Below are 20,610 nucleotides of genomic sequence, written 5' to 3' on the forward strand. Positions count from 1 at the left end.
TTGGAAATAATGCAACCATATTATATTAATATTGGATTTAATTCTCTGAAATTTGGGGAATGAAATAAGTCATCCAGGAATGTTTCTCTTAATATTAGTGATTCTGAAAACATATTCTTGTGTGCTAAGTTAACATATCTTTCTTAACGACAATACTGAGATTTTACAAATGTGAAAAATAAATATGACCACTTAAACACAAGGGAGGGAAATTTCTGTTTTCATATTACTCCATAGTTAAAATTGTCACTGTACTTATTATCATTAGACATGTATCAAATACCTACAAACTATATACACTTACATCTTGTCAGAACCACAGTTATATTTGATTAGGGTGTTGAAAATGAATTACTCTGTTTTGATTTAATAAATAACTTAAAATATTTTCTGAAATTAAGTGAATCATTCCTTAAAAATAATCATCACTTGCTGTTGTAATTTTCCTCTTTGGCAGGTAATTTAAAACTAGGACTACTCAATATAGCAGAGGAAGCCACATAATGTCAGAGTACCATAAGTTTTTGCTGTTTTCAATTTTCCTGGTTCTGTGTCTTATTAAATCTCATTTTAGAGTTCTCTACTAAAGCTGATGTTAGGGCCTTTTAAAAAGCTCTTCATTTATAAACTAATGGGACCAGGTGACTAGGGCCCATCTTTAATAGGTAGAAGCTTCCTTGAAAATATAAAGGACTAATATGGTCTTGGGTGAATTCAGTTATGAGCTTATTAGAAGGTACTGACAACACCATGAATGACCATTTCTTTCGGTCTCAAGGTTTTTCCAGGTGGACAGCTCTTCTCTGAACTGGACTGAAATCACAGGAATTTCTCCCAGTTGCTCAACAGGAGTGTCCATCATATACCTCACACTAGAAAGCATTATGAGACACAGTGTGTAGTGGAGGAGGGCACAAATGTAAATTCCAATTTATTATTGAGTATTTTTTTAGGTTCAGGTAAAGTTGAAATTATTAGCAAAATTCCAAAGTAAAAAGAATACCATTCGTGTGGCTACACTGAATTTTATTAAACTTTCATTGGTCAAGTTCCTAGCTGTACAAATTTCACATCAAAACTTCTAATATGAAAGAAGTCATGAGTTTTATTAACTTGACTATGATAAATTGCTAAAGATTATGCAGCATGGCAAAAGATACATGAAGGGACTACTATTGACCAAAGTGGTTATAGAGAAACACATAGGAATAATAAAGACAACAATAAAAATAAAAGCTGAAAAGGAACTTTACTACACAAAATCCTATGGATCTTTGTAATTTGAAGTGATTTATAATATGATTATAAAATATAAAAACCATAGCAGACCTCAAAGATGATCTCATCTTCTATTCTCATTTGTCAAGTCTCAGTCCTAGAAAACTCAGAAAAATGAATTATTTACTTAATGTCAAAGACTACAAAACAGAGAAAACAGCATTGACTCTTTGTCTTTGGATGTCAATTTCAGTGCTGCTTTCATCAAATGAGCCTTAGTCATGCTCTGAAGGTAACTACGGGTGTTTCCAAAGAAATAGAAAAAAAGAACGTCTTTTGGAAAGTCTGGAGTAGATGTGAAGATCAAGGAGGTTGTGAAAGTTTGGGGAAGAGAATATTTAAATGCTTAATGAGGGGCAGGAAGTATTTTTGTTACAGTCTCAAAGCTGTGGACCTTTACATTCATTAAAGTAACAACTAGGAAGGTACAATTTGTTATTGAGACTCAGAATCACATATCAAAATGAAGATTGAATAGGATCATATACTTCTCATTAACAAGTATATCGGGAAAAGACATCAAGGTCACTACTTAGTAGCTAGGTCTCTATAATACGTGGTTATAGGCCCTAGAAAATTCATAAACATCATTCTTATGAATCATCATGAAAACTTTTGTCAAGTGGGCTCATTTCCTTTCATCTTGCTTGTTTACTTTGTCATGCTGAAAATTCAACCCAGGGCCTCTACCCAGTGAGCTATATCCCCAGCCTGGGCTCAATTCATCTCAAGAAAAATCATACACTCATTGATGTGCTTAATCAATAGTAATTCCATTAATGATGAGGTAAGAATAAACTGTTTAATGGCTCTTTAGTTTTAACAGTAAGTTAAAAAAAAAAAAAAAAAAAAAAAAAAGAGGTCAGGAACATGGTGTAGAACTGTAATCCAAGTAACTCAGGAGGCTGAGGCAGGAGGATCACAAGTTCAAAGCCAGCCTTAGCAACTCAGTGAGGCCCTGAGCAACTCAGGAAGACCCTGATTCAAAATAAAAATAATAAAAAGGACTGGGGATGTATCTCAGTATCAAAGTTCCCTGGGTTCAATTTCCAATACCAAAAAAAAAAAAAAAAAAAAAAAAAAAAAAAAACAGGAAAGAAAAGAATGAAAGGAAGGAAAGTCAAAGCAGCAGCACAATTTTCTCTGTTGGCCCTACCATACTAAATAGGCAGGATAAATTAAGACCTTGCTCCACCTTTGATATGGACTGAATGTTTGTGACTCCTCTAAATTCATAGGTTGATATTTAATCCCTGATGTGATGGCATTTGGAGATGGAGCTTTTGTGAAATAATTAGCTCATGAGAGTGGGACCGTCTTGAAAGGAACTGGGGTCTTTATAAGAAGAAGTTAGAGAGCTGGCTTGCGGTTACACAGGGAAGATGGCCTTCTGCAACCTAAAAGAGTGCCCTCGGCAGCACTGAATCATGCTGGTGGCACCCTGAGCTCACACTTCAGCCTTCAGAACTGCAAGAAACAGCTGTTCGTTCTTAGGTCCAATCAGTGCACAGTGATTTGTTACAGCAGCCTGAACTAAGACAATCTTCCTAAGAGAGTCTCTCGAATCAACTTTCAAACCTGTTATTTAATAAATTCATACTTTCTACCAGGGAAGTTAGGTAAAATAATCAGATTTTTATATTTAAAAGATCTTAAATAACAATGTAAGAATAGTTTTCTTATCTTGGTCAACATGTTGAAAAAAACTATCATGTTTTATCTCCACTGAACTTTTCTGTTTTCAACAAATATATTCTATCATGTTTCCAGCTATGCATTTGTGATTTAATTAATATTAATCTGCTATACATACATAGAAAAAAGCAACACACACATACTAAAACATACAAATGGTTATATTTTAGTAAGATTACACATACTTACTATTTCTAAATATTTTTGAAAGATTATGTATTTCTATTCAAATTTTCAGTAATCCTTCCTATGTGATATTAGTGACAAAATAATTAACATGCATCAGTGCAAATGACAGCAGAATAAAGCAGAAAAGAGTGGGAACCAGCAGTGAGTACTAAAAATGAACATTTTACTTATTCAAGTATTTATTGGGTGCCTAGATGAGTCTGCACTGTTGTCAAAATTTGGTATACATCAACAAACAAGAAAGATAAAAGTCCTATTTTCATATAACTTGAAAAGTGGTGGGAACCAATTTCAAATCATTGAGAAGACAAATAAATTTATAAATGTGGAACTAGAAAAATTATTCAAGAGAAGATGCTGGTCAAATGTGTCTGCAGCACAAGAGAAGTCCTAAAAATAGAAAGAAAAAAAAAAAAGCAAGAAAAAAAAAGTCTAGAAAGAATATTGAGTCTCTTTTGAGGAAGAATTTTGGTGTTGACGTTGAAAGCATTTTCAAAAGGAAAGAGTCTGAATTTAGCTAAAAGAAAATGATCATAAGGAGTATAGAGGACACCTTATAGAGTTTGAAGTCACTAAGGAAATAAAGACAGATCTTTACCTGTAAGAGATAGTGGCTTCAAAGTGTGAGTCATTGTTCTCATTGTGCTGCTTAAATAATGAACTGAATTAAATAACAAATGAGTGCTGTTTTTGTCTAGATTTAAAACAAAACTCATGAATTACAGGTTGTTTTCTGGTATAAAAAAAAAAAAAAAGAACACATGCATTAAAAATGAATCCCATTGCTGCAATTCCAAAGAACTGTAATTAGTAGAAACTACTAGTCCACATGGTAAATAAGTTATTGTGTGTAGATTGGAATTAATTTGATCATCCTTTGTGGCTTTTTATTTTTTAAGATCTCGATTCATTACTAGTCTCAGTTTGAAGTCCTTCTTTGATTCTCCTGTCCTCCCTTGCTCCGATCTGTTAGGAATCTAATTCTATGCTATATTTATATATTAGCCCCTTCCACCTTCTCTTCAACTATAGATTTCCTCATACTACTTAGCTAGAAGATACTCAAGAGCAATGATAATGCCTTTTCCCTTTCTGAATCTACAACTCTGATCTCAGTGCCTAGTCCATAGAAGATACTCAATAGAAAATTATTCATGAATGAAATCATTCATGTAAAACTAGAATGAAATAAAACTGGTTTTTCAGTTTTCATTCTACACTTTATTCATAAGACTAATGATAGAGTTCTCAAAATAGTAACCATTTTTCAAGTTGAAGTAACATAGTACCAATTGGACTCACATAAGGAAACTGGAAATCTTGACTCCTACTCTAAAATCATACAACAATAGCAAAACTGCTTTGCTCCAGAATGTCAAAATTATCTCTTTTTAAAAAAGCAATTTCTCCAGACACTATAACATACTAATGCAAACAGTTTGATTTCATTATAGTTTCAGTATGGTATTGTCCAGTTCATGTCATTAATTCAGTAAGTAAGGAATTCCCTGATAACACTGTAGTAATTGAACGTTCTTCTCCTGTAAGCGAGAGGTGTACAATAACAAATAAATACATGTGGCAAAAAGACAATGGAGGAAAAGAATTGCAGAATATGGAAGTTAGAGAACAATAAAAAGTAAATACCTGAAGCACTTCAATGTCACATGTATGTTGGACTGTGGTGGCTTGTCACCATAGCTCTATGTTTGCTTGTGTAATATCATCTCATACAGACTCCACTGTGTCCAATTATCCTTCCTTAACTCTTTAAGAGGTTCAATCCAAGGATATCATGGTTGAAATTTCCGGTGTGTCTTCCTGCACTTCAACAACTTGCATATTCTTGTGTGTATATCCACACAAATTCAGTCCATCATGATACTTAGCCAAAGATATTAGTTTTATAAAACTTAGGAGAAGGGAGAAATACTGTCATACAAGATACTGAAAAACAATGGGAACAATGAAGAAAGAAAAAAGGGGCTATAGAAGGTCCCAGAAAACATTAGGAAAAATAGAGGAGAGGGTTTGTTAAAAACTTACATTTTCAGTTGACTATCAGGTAAATTGGACAGTACTTAAAAAATAAAGTTAAGTGTAAACCTAGCCTAGTAGAAAGAGTGAAAAGTGATTCTGATGGTAAGTTAAGCATTCTGGTTCCAGTAAACTCTATATTAGAGTAAAATATGATCGGTGTCATTTAAGTAGGACCGAAAACAGAGAGAGAATCAACTATGACATGATTATAGAGGTCTAACCATTTGATGAACTAGATCTTCGAAGAGCATTTGGATAAACTTCATAACATTACAGATGAAAATAAATGGAAGGAAGTGGGTAATGAGCACAGATCACCTTACCAGAGAAAGGATAAGGATAATGCTGTTGCATTATAGATTTCAGCGTAAACTTAACTCCCACTGTTAATTTTTCACATATTTCAATCATTTGTCAATGTGAACTTCTTAACTGTGGGAGCCAGTTCTCACATAATTCTGAATCCCTGAATCCCTATACAGAGCCGAGTATAATAATTCTATGACAAATGTTTGTTTGCTGCTTTCCTTGCTAAATAAATGAGTGAATGAATAATGTCTAAATATATGGCAGACTCCACACACTCTACAAAAGTCAGGATATCAAAAGGAGAGCATGCGGTGAAGTTTGACCAAGTTTTGGAGAAATTTTCTCTTTAAACTCTTGAGGAACAATGAAAATAATTCCAGTTCCATCTTAATTCCAAATAAAGTCAAAACTATTGTGTGCAAAGCACATGCCAAACCATTTGACTTGTATTAAGTTGATTCCCATAGCTACCCCCAAGACAGATATTATTCTCAATGAGAAAAAAGCAACTGAGCATCAGGGAAATTAAATAAATTGCCAGAAGTGACACAGTTTGTAAACAAGAGCTGGATATGAATGGAAGCCTGGTTGACTGCACAGCCAGTGCCCTTTCCACTCTGCTGAAAAATGAGGGAAGTGGTATTAGAAAACCTAGTGGGGTGAGATCTTATTAACCGAGAAGTTGAAACAACCATGGAAAGGAAGACTGAGTGTAGGTTAACCTGTACCCAACACTTCAGGGAAACGTTTAAATGCCAAAGGAAAAGTGAGGTTTGATTCCTTGGCTATTCATTTCCAAATGGCTCCAGTCTATAAAACACTCAGAAACAAGAAATTAATAATGAAATCACTAAATTGCCTTCTTCAAAGTTATTGGTAGTGCCATTTACTAGATAAAGGTATGCTCTTAGAGGACATAACTTTTCTGTATCTCATATTCCTAATTGATGATAACAGCAATATTTTTCTTACATGTCAATCACACGAGATGTAATGAAAAGAAATGTGTTTAAAATAGTAATTGGCACACAGTAGGCATTCAACAGATGATAGCTCTCATTAAAAATGAAGAAATGCAAGTAAGCAAATTATTCCATCATAAAAAATACAGGATCAGACAAGTAGCAGCAGAGAAAAAGTAGCAAGTCAAACTGCATGGGACAAAGGTCAATGGGACCAATGAGACCAGAAGTCCATTTTTTTTGGAGGTGGGGGAGGATTGACATAGCTTTTAAAATTTCTCAAGAATAAAATGAAGCTGGAAAAGTACAATTTGGCTTGGTCTGAGAGGCATGAGTGGTATGACCTGTGTGACCAGAGGCTTTTCAGAGAATGAAAATGTCAGGAATGAAAATTAGCTTAAAGCCTGGAAAAAAACTGACTAACATTTATGCAATTAAATAAAATAGAAATAAGTGTGAAGGTCTTAACTTGGGATCAAAAATTTAAAGTAATATGGAAAATGTAGCATCATCTTGAAGAAATGCTTTATTAATTATTGAAAATTACCTTTTTAATTTCTCTATATTGTTACCACATTGAACATTATATTGCATATTTATTTTCCTCTTTGTCTCCATGTTTATGGCCACTCTTCTCCAATATCATGTTTCAATAGATTATGCAATCTTTCATATATTTTATCTTTCATAGAATTTCCCAAATGATTGTTACAATAAAAGTTGTTATTATCACTAAATCTTTAGTAAAATAGTGATAAAAGTGTCCAAGAAATTTTATTGTATTATATTCGATACACATTTACTGACCTTTATTGTATTGTATGAGGATCATTTCATCACTGTCTTCAACGACCATTTGGCCAAACTGGGTGGACTTAGATTAAATTGGCATATTGCAATAAATATTTTTTTAAATGTACAGAGGACTTGGATATGCCATTATTTTCAGTGTATAATTTCTAACAAAATTTATATTGAATTCTTGGAGACATTAATTTTAATACTAATAGTTGTGTAGAGTTCCTTGTGGTTAGACAAAAGCACTGCAAAGCAATAGAACAAATCACAAAGGGTTATTTTGCTGTTTTTTTTTTTTTTTTAACTTCAACTCCAAATGAAAACAATTATATTTGAAACATGCATTTAAGAAATGGATGAATCATAAGGTCAAATTATCTTTAAAATAGAATCAAATGACAATTGAAATCTCTTATGAAAGACATTTGGCTTAGGAAAATTGTTTTATTTTACTTGAGACTCAGCATTTATACATTTGCTGTTTTAAAATTACTTCTAAAGATTATCTTGGTATTATAATGGAATTGTTGTGCAAATACAGCTTAATACATAAAATGAGAGCTATTATAGTGTCCCTTATGGTTCCATCACTATCCATAAAGAGTTCATACCATCACTGCTGGTCTCTGCACAGTCTGCCCTCTGGTGCCCCAGACCCGTGCTGCCACTGCCACATTCTCCAGCTCATCAGCCCTGAAATAAAAAGCAAATTCTGAGCTTAAAAGGACACTTGATAGATGCAGCCTAAATTCAATTTCAGAAAATCAAATAGTATCAAAGACTAATTCTGAAAAAAAGACTTTCTTCCATTAAACAAAACAACAGAAAGCAAATAACTATCTTAAAATGCCAGTTGGGCATAGTTACAATTATCAGGAATAAGGTACAATATGGAGGAAACATTTTCAATATACCACAGATAGCATTCTGCAAGTATTATAAATTGATTTTAGAATTTTCAAAAGATGAGAGTTTTCATTGGAAAAATAACCTATAAAATAAATGTAGTTAATAATGAAAGTCCTTATTATTTCATCCATTCCTCTTTAGGGGGGAAAAAAAAACCAAGCTATTAGCAGATATGCATTCTCTCTTCATATGTGCTTCTAAAGTTAGGAAGAGAGTAAAGTAAATTGTACTTACTGATCCTATGCTACATGCAAAATTTCCTCTTTTAAGTGTGAGGGCCAAAATTCTTTTTCAGAAAATTAAATTTAAAAGGAAAAAAGCATGTATGAAAACTCTTATAGTTTAGAGCTCATAAATTACATGATAAAAATTTATTTCATTGATTAAAACAAGCTGCCAGACTTCAAATTGAAATTTTAAATATGATAGTTCTATGGTCTTTTTTAAAACCCAAAATGAAAAATACCAGGCTACTTAACTTATGAATTGTAATCCATTCAAAAAGATGACTAAATTCAGATCCACCAGTTGAATATGAGATGATAGCTAGCATTTTTGTGGTATTAACAGTTTGTAATAAATATTTTTCCACATGCAATATAATTTATATGAATAACACCAAGCAAAATGAATAGCAAAGGTTTTTGTCTTCTAGAGGAATAGTTAGCATTCTTTTTTTTAAAAAAAGTAGCATTAAAGAGCCCACAAATCTGAAAATTTAACATTAAAGTAGTTCAAGAAAAAGTCGACTTACAGATGATTTTAATGATGAGCTATATTGCATTGCTTGCACAACAGCACACATCTTTGATATCAAACTCAGACATAAATAATTTTAAACAGCAAAGGCAGCCATTATAAAAGGATGTCAAGTCACAAAAACTGAGCAATTACACAAGAATGTGAGGAGGGCATGATTTTTGTGTAGTTATGCTTTTTATTCTATTTGGTATAACTTTTTTTATAACGGAATATTTTAATCTCTCTCTGGTCTCTCTAGTATAACTAAATCATCCCACCAGATATGCAAAATAAAGCCACGCTAGTCATTTTGAAATTGTGAAAAAGAAGGAGGTAATAACGTGTTATGTTCAACTCTACTGCTCCAATTCATTTCAATGAGAATCAGTCAATAAAAAGTCCCTGTTTCAGCAAAGGCGGGAGAAGAAACAAAAGGACTTAATGAAATGATCTGTTTACAAAATGCTAAGTGAGGGTTCTATGAGAAAACAGATTAAATCCCATTTTGGTTTCCTAATGCAATTTAGGAAGTCTCATATGCTCCCAGTTTTTGCTTGTCATTTTTTTTTTTTTTTTCTTTTTTGGTAAATGGACTGAGACATGTGGTCGTTTTTTCTTGTCTTAATGTTAACTTTTTTTTTTTTTTAAGCTATTTAACTTACTTTCTTTTCAACTTTGCTACAGTATTTCTAACTAGCCCAGAAGAGATAAATCAGCGCCTGAACTGTAACCTTACACTTATATACTTGTTAAATGACTTTTTTACAGTCTGTTATTGCTAGAAATTGGATTGCTTTTAAACTAATGCTGTCTGGCAGGCAAAAGTGAGTGAAACCGCAAAGCCTGGAGGAACACTAATTACTTGTTTTAATTAGCAGCAACTTTCACTAGAGTATAATCTCCCTACAGGCCACTTTTCGGTAGGTGTGGAAAAAAAATCATGTAGGAACAAACTGATAATCTCTTACTCGCCCCTAAATGAGAGCAGAACTCTGATTCTAGTGTAGACATATCATTCTGAACAAGCCTCTAAACCCTCAGGGAACAGGGCCTACTAGGCTAGGCTACCCAATTCAAAGATCTTTAGCAATCAGTTGCACAATAGAGCCCCTTATTTTATGCTGCTACATTATAAAAGTGGTCCTTTTGTTACATTTCCATCCTTAAAAGGGTCTTAATCCCTTTCTTTTCAGACCAGTCTATGGCAAATTCCACTGGGACATCCCATTCGCCACAAGGACTGAAATGACCTACTCCGAAAGCAGCATGCGAAGCTTTGAGCCTTTTCTCCCCCTGCCACTCTCCAGAGAACATTAAATCGTACTTTTCATTCCCCTCACCATAGGGGGAACCCCCTTAATGATGACAGAGAAAGAAAAATTCCACCACACTGTCCTATGATACCATTCTGCTGTCAAGCAGGCGTTTCCCTGGTCAGAGAATCAAACATGGCTTCCAGCAGGTGGATGTTGCTGAAGGTCACAGACAGCAAAATGCAGGGGTTACACACGGAGGAAGCGCAGGTTCCCACAGCAAATTAAGTCATCTGTGAAGCTTTCTCATTTCCCAGAGCCTAAATTTATGACTGCCTTTAAGGGTCGTTCTTGTTTCCAGGCACATGTGCTTTATTGAAGGTATTTGAGATTTTTGGAAGAGTAATGTTGTCCCAATTGAAAGCACGTATAGGAGCCACGTGTTTAATAGAAAAGCCACGTGTTTAATTTGAAATTTTCAAATGTGTTTATGTAATACATTTATTATTGATTAAAGAGAAAATCTTGAGTAATTAAAAATTTCAAAACCAAGAAAATAATAGAACATGAGCGTATTTCAAAAGTCAAGGTGGAGGTATGGGAAATAATAAAATTTGTTTTTCATATGAGAAAATTATTTTAACATTTATATCAAAGGAACAGACTGGAAAAACTCAGAGTGTTAAAGTTGCATAATGCTGTTACGAATCTTGATTACTATAATTTGTACTCCTATAGAATTTGAACTATGTCTTTCATTTAAATAAATGAAACATGAAAACATTTTTCGTTTGTGCTTTTTATGATTTAAAAGTCATATTTGTAAAATTTATTTTTATGATTTATTGATGCATTATACATAATACTAGGATTTGTTGCTACATTTGTGTTCATGCATGGAATATACCAATATAATTTGGACAATTTTATTCCCTAGTATTTCCCCTTTGCCTCCCTTCCTCCCTTCACCTGATTCTACTAAACAATTCGTTTTATAAAAAAAAAAAAAATATGGACTACTATGTTAGTAATTGTCACTGAATTCAATGACCTGTAATTTAAATAAAATTGAAAATGAAATTTACTTATAGATTTTAATAGTTTTTTATTTGTACCTTTTAAATCACACTGTAGCTTATACTTAAATGATATGAATGAATAGAATCTCTTCTATTTTACACAAATGACTCATACAATTGCGTATAAATCTTCATAAATGTTGGCATTTCCAAATGATATTATTATAAGAATTTCCTTGACCTGATTATGATATATATCAGAAAATTAGAAATTTGGTGAATTTGGGGATTTACGTAATTAAAACTTTAGGAGTAACTTAATTAAAAGTCCCCTATACCTTTCCTTTACTAACACAATATCTATGTAAAATGTACTATATGTATTGAATTTTATGTGTATACATAATATATAGGCCATGTATCATTGGGAAATATTTTATATACATAATTTTACAGGGTAATACCATATAAACTTTCATTTATCTCACATTTTAAAAATTTCAAACTATATACAGTTCAAAAAAATTAAAGCCAAATTTAAGATGAAACCTTCGAACTTCATAAATCTGCTCTTCCATTTCCACATTATGCAAGTCGTGTTATTTGCCCTTGTTTGATTATTTGAAAGATCATGGGGGAAAATTTATCTGAAATGCTTGTGATATTCCTTTGTTATTGCAGTTATGCTTTTCACCAAGAACTTTGTCTTATATTGTATGAAGTCCCTTGGGTTACTGTTTTGTGAAAAGTGAAAATTGACAAAATTGCTGAATCTTTGGCTTGAGGTTTGTTTTTGTCAATGGCAGGCTTGTGGTTAGGTCATGACTAGGTCCACCTTGCTGGAGAGTTAGAAATGCAGTGCATGAGATAGCAAAAAGAGACCTGAAGCAGAACAAGTAAATATCCAGAATAAAAAGCAGTTGAAAGGGTTTTATGAACAAGAGTTGTCGCAGTAGAGGAGAATGGATGATAGTGGGGCTGCCCCTACTCTTTGTTTCCCTTCACAGTATGGCTCAGAAGGACCTGCATTGTTACATGAATGAACTGAACCTCTCTCCAACAGGCTAAGAGCCATGTCTGTTAATAGCCACCTCAATTTAAACTATTAGGCTTAAATATTTAGAGGTATTTAGAACTTTATTAGTGACTACCTACCTATAATTCTTGATTTTTCTGTAAGTTCTCTTTCCCTAGTACTTTCTACGAGACATATTATGAAATCTATGGTAAATGCTATGGCTGAGACTTGTATGCTATTTAATTTTCTGAAGAAAAGCAGTTTATTTTATAAAAATACAGAACATGCACGTCAAGTGAGATAGGAACTGCAACAAAACTTCTAGTTTCATATTTTAATTTCTAGGCAGGCTATCTTTCTGAGTACCATTTTATTTTCTTAGCTTTTATGTGGAAGAAGGAAATTCATGTTTAAAGAGGTTATCTTTCAGAATGCATATAAAGGAGACTGAAGTTGACTACTCCAGGTGGAAAAAAAAGAAACATAGTTTTTTTTCCCCTCACTAAATATCAAGGTATTTGTGTTTTATAATCTTGAAGGTTCTCTAGATAGTTGTCTTGATGGGAAATAAAACTTGAATGTCCATGAGGGATTCAACCACAATTTCCAAGTGTCATTTAAATTTCATTATTAACTTTTTCAGTATTGTGACTGGTGATTAGCCTCTAAGGGAAACACTATTAATAAAAATGATTGAATTTAATTACTGAAAATCCAAGCATAAAATAAAGCATATTTTATCATTACTTGGGTGTTCATACATAGGTTATATAACTGATAACTTATTTGATTAGGACTCTTTATTATATTTTTCTTCTGAAGTGGGAAGTGATAAAACTATAAAGGATATTAGTAATTAACATCTTAGGGCACTTATTTTTGGTGCAAAAAACCTTCACCAATTTTGTATATGGCAAGACTGTGAATGTGAAGATATACTTGCCATTTAGGTAATTTAATTATTCTTATTTTTGAAGAGAATTTGCCTCTGACTTTTATATATATAAATATATATATATATATTTATATATATAAACATAATTTTACACTTGAGAAGATGTGGTAGTATAAATAAATATTTTAGTTATTAATAATGACAATTTTATCAGGTCTTAATATGAATTCTGTACACAGATGTGTTTAACTTGTGAAACTTAATCAAGCTGAAATTTGTGCCTTTTTTCATGTATATGTTTTATGTCAATGATTATTCTATTCAATATTTTAAATAATTCCCAGAATCATAGAATTCTAAAACTTACATTAAAAATTGTTTAATACAGATTTCCCAACAAATTATTCTTTTTGAATTGACAATTTTATACTCAGATCTACAGTTAAAAGGGTCAAAGCCTTTGACCCCTTAAATAAGCATCTTTAAAAACAGCGCAAATGATAAACAGGAAAAAACTGAAAACCAATATGCAAATGTAATTGTAGAGTATTATTAAAATGTAGTAAGGGATAGTGAGCTGCATGAGACAAGTGTGCTTATCTATAAGGTCTCAAAATAGAGAAAGAAATTAAACATATCCCTAAGTAAGTATGTTGATTGATCTGATCAAAATATAAAGAATCATGGAGTATATTTGATACATGCTTGTCATGGCCAGTTATTGCTCTATGGGTTTTACCTGAATAATCACATCTCTTTTACAAAGCTATCTTATGAATAGTTATTATAGTTCTCATTTTACAGGCAGAGAAATTAAACTATAAAGAAGGTTAGGAAGTGTTGAAGAATGGATTTGAACAAGACAGTTTGATTTTTTTTTTTTTTTAGTTGTCAGTGGACCTTTATTTATTTATATGCGGTGCTGAGAATAGAATCCAGTGCCTCACATGTGCTAGGCAAGTGTTCTGCCATTGAGCCACAATGCCAGCCCAAGACAGTTTGATTCTTGAATGTATGCTTTTAATCACTATTTGAGTCTAAAATACTCTGTGTGTCTTCTGGAAGCCCCTAGAGTGTGAATCTTAATGTAAAACTAGCCCCTCCAGGTGAAGTATGTATAACTCATAAATTGAACAATGCTAGATTTCAACATGTTTGTTTCCATCTTGTTAATTTTGGAATTTGAACTGGATTTCGGCACGGAAATGCCATTAAAAATACAGTTTCTAGTTCAAAAATCTCTAACCAATGTTCTGGATTTTCTGTGCTAAACTTATGGATCAAATTTACTGTGCTTTGTTGTACAAAGTTCTTGTTATTTAATATCCATTTATTGAGTGTATATTTATTGTGCACACCCATTCACTGCAAGTGAAATAAAAATATTGCACCATGATTATTAGGCATGCATAGTTGATCAAAAGTAAGTGGAATTATAGAATGTATTGTGATAAATCATATAGTATATTCTATATGCATTCATAGTTTTTGAGGTATATAGTAGAAAAATAGATTGGTTCTGACTTAAAGATTTAGGGAACACTTCAAATTACAGTTGTCTACATTTCACCTGGATTGTATATTAATCTAGATTATAAGATTAAAAATTAATCTGGAGTCTAAAAGATGGATAGAATTTGATGAGTAGACAAGAGGGAAAGCTCTTTCTCTAATGTTCCAGATATCCATGTAGCAATGTGTACTCTATGGAATACATATTTTTCTTAAACTATAATTGTTATAGAACAAGTTCCCATTGTTCTCATATACTCCTTAAAGGTAGAGATATGATTGTGCATTCCTGTTCTCCTAGAACATGCTATTTGAAAATGAGAATATTATGGAAGTTTTAATGCATGGATGCAAATTATTTAACCCTTCTGAATAGGGAGATTGCTCAATTTCCCCTCCCATTTAATCTTGTAAGCTCTAATTATGAACAATATGGCATACTAGAAATGACACAATAGGGATTCCAACGCTAATTCATAAATGGTCCAAATGTTTTTTCTTCTTTCCTGGAATACTTGTTCTTGGATCCTTGAGCTTCTTATATAAAAAGTCCAACTAACCACATTTTTAGTTCATGTCAATTCATGTTAAAGAGGATTTAGTCAAGATTCCTGGCTGAGCCCTGCTTTCCACCTTTCCATCCATTCCAAACATGGTTCTGGATATATGAATAGAGCCATTTTGAATTTTATACACCAGCCCATCCATCAACTGAATTTTAACATGTTCTTGCCATTTATGCCACATTTAAAAAAAAAATGAAATCACCTAGCCATTCTCCATCTAAATTATTAATACACAAAATCATGAAGAATATTAAAATGATGATTTTTTTAAGCCACTAAATTGTGAGGTAATTCATCATGCAGCTCTACATAGTTGGAACAACTATGTTCAAAATTTTCTTACACGTTAAAATAGTTGATTCTACAGATCTAACTATAACATTACCCCTCTCTTTCTTTCACTGGATTAAATGAATGAAGGAGTTGGACTAGGGTAAGTGCTTTACATTAAATAACTAAACAAATATAATAACTGTACTATAATAAATTTTGATAAATGTTGTGAACTAAATTAAGAGAACTTTATGAAAAATGAACTTTAGGAGAATCTACTCCAAATGAACTGCACAAGACAAACTTCTTTTCAGAAGTAAAATCTAAGTCAGAATGGAGTAAAGGAAGAAGCAGGGAAGAAATGATTAAAGGATTAAACTTTTCAGGAATAAAAAAAGCTAAATGATAAGTACCTGAAGAAGGAAGGAGGTAGGAATCTTCTAGAATTTGAGAAAGGAAAAAGAAAAGCAAAATCAACCACTATAACTGAAACATAATAAGCAAATGAGAGAATAACTTAAAATTGATTTGGAGACGTGGCTCAGGAGCCATAATAGGAAAAATTCCTATTAAAGACTTTGGATTTAAATCCAGAACCAATGGAAACCTATGTAAAGTACTCTACAGGTATAAGGTTTTATTATTTCTATTTACATGTAGAATATTTATCATATCTCATTCTACTAAAACATTCCATTTTTATATTTGTAGTTACAAACCAGCATATTTTAATATCTTTTCTTCATGGGAATTAATTTTTGAATTCTTACCTGCAAAACCAAAGTGAGTTCTCAGCAGAAAAAATGAAAAACAGTGACATTTTTTCCTACAGCTTGTCCCAAATATTTAATTTTTCTAGGCAGTCTAAAAACTATAGTGGAACAAATAGTTGAGTAGAGAAAGAAAAAGTACTCAAGTGGAATACAGAGTTGAGGTTCCATCTGTTCTCAACATTGGAAAAAAATGCATTTCCAACTATCATAATGAGGACAGAAACAATACTTCCCATGGCAGTTGTAAGCCTTAAGCAAAATAATCCATATATTTCACTCATGACATGGGGTGCACAGAGTGAAATTTCAATAAGTTTGACTATTGTTACATTTGAGATCCAAACTTTTAGCTGGGTGACTTTTCTCCTGAACTGGTGTAAAGGATGCATGCACAGTGGGTATTCTTATTTTAAGTATTTCTCATTGGTGGCGATCATTTAGTTAGGATAACTCTTCTATTGAAGTTGTACACAATATACGTGACTGTCACAGAATGGAATCATTATTTTGAAGGCAAGATAGCTAACTAATAATATAAATGTGCCTATATGAAAAACCAAGACAAAAAATTATTGCTTTAAAGAGGAAGTGTTTTGTTTGTTCATGTATAGTACAGTGTTATCTCTTGGAATAATTTCATACAAACTTGGATGCATAAATATAATCAAATAAAGCTGAATGGGTATGGGCTCTTCTTCCTTCTTTTTCTTTCCCATCTAAACATGTCACTGCCAAATTTTCTTTCTCACTCTTATCTCTCATCTCTGGTTAGGTGCAGAAGCCCCAACAGAGGATTCCCAGGGGGACGGCAGAACTATGAGACGGGGGGGAGCCTGAATCTCTGAATCTCCACTGGAGCAGGCTATAAGTTAAACACTGGTATTAAACTATGATATGAGTAAGAAAGAGGCATCTTTCCCACCACGACACTCATTGAGATTTTTGGATTCTATGTTCTAGCAATTGGTGTTGCTTGATATGTATGAGCACATATACCTGAGACATCCCAGAAAATGCCACTTTCTCAAGACATAAACATATTATTTCAAAAATCAATCACCAAATATTATCAACTTTCACTCCAAAGGAATTCCCCTATTTAGCTGTTTATTCCTGTTAACACTATCCCCACTTTGTCAGTGTCTCACATTCAGACATTGGCATATCACTGACTCTGTTTTGCTCCTGTATATAATTTGTTGCCTTCTGAATTTAAGCTGGAATCCTCAGAGCCTCTCACAGCTAGGCCTTCCTCAGCTGATTTTGCAATTTGGACCTTGAGTCTCTTTTGATGACCATTATGAAATAATACAGTCACAACTTATCTGATTCTCAATATGTGTCCAGCATTGTGATGGGAAATGTATTAGTCAGAGTCCAGAAAGGAGACAGAAACCATATCAATAATTTGAACATAGAAAATTTAGTATAAAGAACATTTAAGTAGCAAATTGGACTTACAGAAGACCCTAAGCCTAATTAAATGGCAAATGCAGAAACAGTCACTACATCTAAGGCTAAGGGGGAGTGAAGAAGAACTCACAATTTATAAGAGGACTACCCCCAGAGAATAAGAATCAGAATTTATTGGAGAAAAAAATTACTGCCACAGAGACACATGATCTGCTGTTAGCTAAGAAACCTGCTAAAGGGAAAAGGGTCCTAGCTGGACCCTAAGAATGAACTAAAGAGGGGCTGATAAACCTACTCAAGAATGGGGCAGGTTGACTCTAAGCTTTAAGAATATCCCATCGAGTGACTGACAGATAGACTTCTACAGGGTGCAGTTAAGCCAGACCTAGTTACTACAAAATGGTTACCCAATGATTAAGAAAATTGTCTGTGATATTGGTGGATTGGTCCTAAAGAAACTCATGTATTTTATTTTTACCTATGTTCTTCCATTCTTTCTCAATATCAGGTCAATTGGCAAAGGAGGAAGATTTCCATGATCCAACTATAATATAAAACAGGACAAAGAAAGGGTTTGAAACTGAGAGGCAATAAATAACAAGATAGCTGGTACAGGAAGTACAGAGTAACAATAAAGTATTTTCCATCAGTTCAGAAACTACTTAGGCTGAGATTAAAAAAAAAAAAAGAAAGTAAGTATTAATAATAGATTTAGGTAAGGGGTAAGGTAGGGGAATATAAAACATACTTAGAAAATAGAGAAGATAACTTAATCCAGTCTAAGGAAATGGAGGCAGAGCTGACACTTTGGCTGAGTTTCAAAGATGAGTAGGCATTAGCTAGATGGGTGAGAAAGAGAAAGCTATCCAGATAGAAGAAATAACAGGGCAAAATTTAAGAGTGAGCCAGCCAGAGCATCGCTCATATGATGAATTGCAAGTTGTATAAATTGCAAAATATTACAGAAAGTCATCCTAGGAGATGATGTTAGGGTATATCATATTTTCAAATGTTTTCAGAAGATTGGGTTTTATACTGAAAATTTTGGAAAGTAACTGAAGAGTCAGAAAAAGTTAGTGGAAGAAAGTCAAGATCAGAAATACAATATCAAACTATCTATTGCAAGGGTGAATTTTATGCAAATTCCCTAAGAATTAGTCTCTCAGTTTAATGATGAAGCCAAGATACAAATAATAATATTTGGTAATAATATAGTCTCAGAACTGTGTTCTAAATAAATAAATGCCTGAGGGTTAATTTTAAAGATGGTGAGAAACTTGAGTTACAATTGACTAGAGTATTCAATTGTGGAAGTTTAGGAGGTGGATGAATATAAACCTCTAGCTCAAGAGGGGATTCTACAAAAAAAATCCTACCATTGGGATTGTCAAGATATAGGCAGAATTTGAAGCCTTGAGTCCAGATAAAATCACTTAATGGAAGTATAAATGAAATTTTATGAAAAGAGGGTCATGGCAGGACTTGGGAACCATCAATAGTGAAGACAGGAGTAGAGAAAAAAATTCAGAAACAATAATTTGAGAAAGGAGGGAAGAAAAGATCAAGACAATGGCAGTAACTAATAGTTTTAAATGGAGCATAACCACTGAGGAAGATTTTTTAAAAAAAGCAATTTTATCATATTTTAACTGGTCTTTCCTTCCTGTGCATCTTCTTTCTGTTGAGGTCTGCCAAGGTCGATTCCTAAGCATTAAATTTCTTCTTTAAAAACTTTCACAAATTCCCCTCAAATCAACTTTCCCTTCAAATCAATTTCAGGAAGAACAACCACCCCTACCCTCAAACTAGTGTGATCTCTTCCTACCTTGACCCCAACTGCATATCACTGGGACTTATCACATTCAGATTTTTGTATTATATTTGTGCATTTTTCTTATCATATTGATAATCCCTTTCCACTAAACTGTAGTTTTTCTGAGAATAGGAGCTACGTATCATTCTTTGCCTCTCCACAGGTGTAGCATGATGCTTATTTTTTTTTAAAAATAACATGTATTAAACACACATAATATTTTTTTACATTGCACTAGACTTCTTTTCCTGACAATATTTTTTACATTAAATTTTATAATTTAGGTATGGACACCATTCTGTCTACTTGCTGGACTTAAAATACCTTTCCAAGTAACTGGTAAAAGTGAAAATCTGGAATTTCAAACCAAACTTCTATACTAGACAAGACAATAAAATACTTTTACCATGCTGCAACACCTTGCAGATGAAAGGAAACCAGTAAATCTTTATTTTATTATGTTGGTTAGAATTGGTACAAGACATGAAAATGGCTTTAGATTTCATGGGAAGACTCCTTACTGCATAGTTTTAAATGTATGATTTAGAAAATGATATAGAAAACAAGAGTGAGGGTTAAAGCAAAAGAGGAATAAAAAAGTAGTAGATGGCAGAATTAAGATTTTGAATGAAACTGACAGGTTGAAATGATGGGTTAAAGTAAATGAGATGAAATTCAACAGTAAGAATTCTGGAGGATGCATTATTATAGGGGAGGTAAAAAAGGTGAAAGAGCAGCTAGGATGGTTTTAAACAGTTCAGGAGAGAAGAAATGAGGACTTGAACTCTGCTAATGGGAATGGATATGAGTGACATGGAACATTTAGAATCTACATACCTTGACACATGAATGAATGCAAGGATAAGGCAGAAAGAATAAAATAGGATTTTGAATATTTGAGGCTGGATAACCCAGAGAGATGAAGACATTGATAGAGACAGAGGTCAGAGGAGGACCTGGTTTGGGAGTCAGGTGAAAGGAAGCACAGTTATTTTAACTTTGGCTGTGCAAGTTCTTCAAGTGAAGACAAAGCCATTTCCTTTTTGAAAATCAGTATACTGTTGATTCATTCTGACTATTTTAGGATGGTCATCAACACATTCATGATTTTTAAAGCTACACAGTATAGAATAAGAATTTAGTGCCAACAAAAA

Source organism: Sciurus vulgaris (assembly GCF_902686455.1).
Source record: "Sciurus vulgaris genome assembly, chromosome: 6".
In the NCBI taxonomy this organism is placed as follows: Eukaryota; Metazoa; Chordata; class Mammalia; order Rodentia; family Sciuridae; genus Sciurus; species Sciurus vulgaris.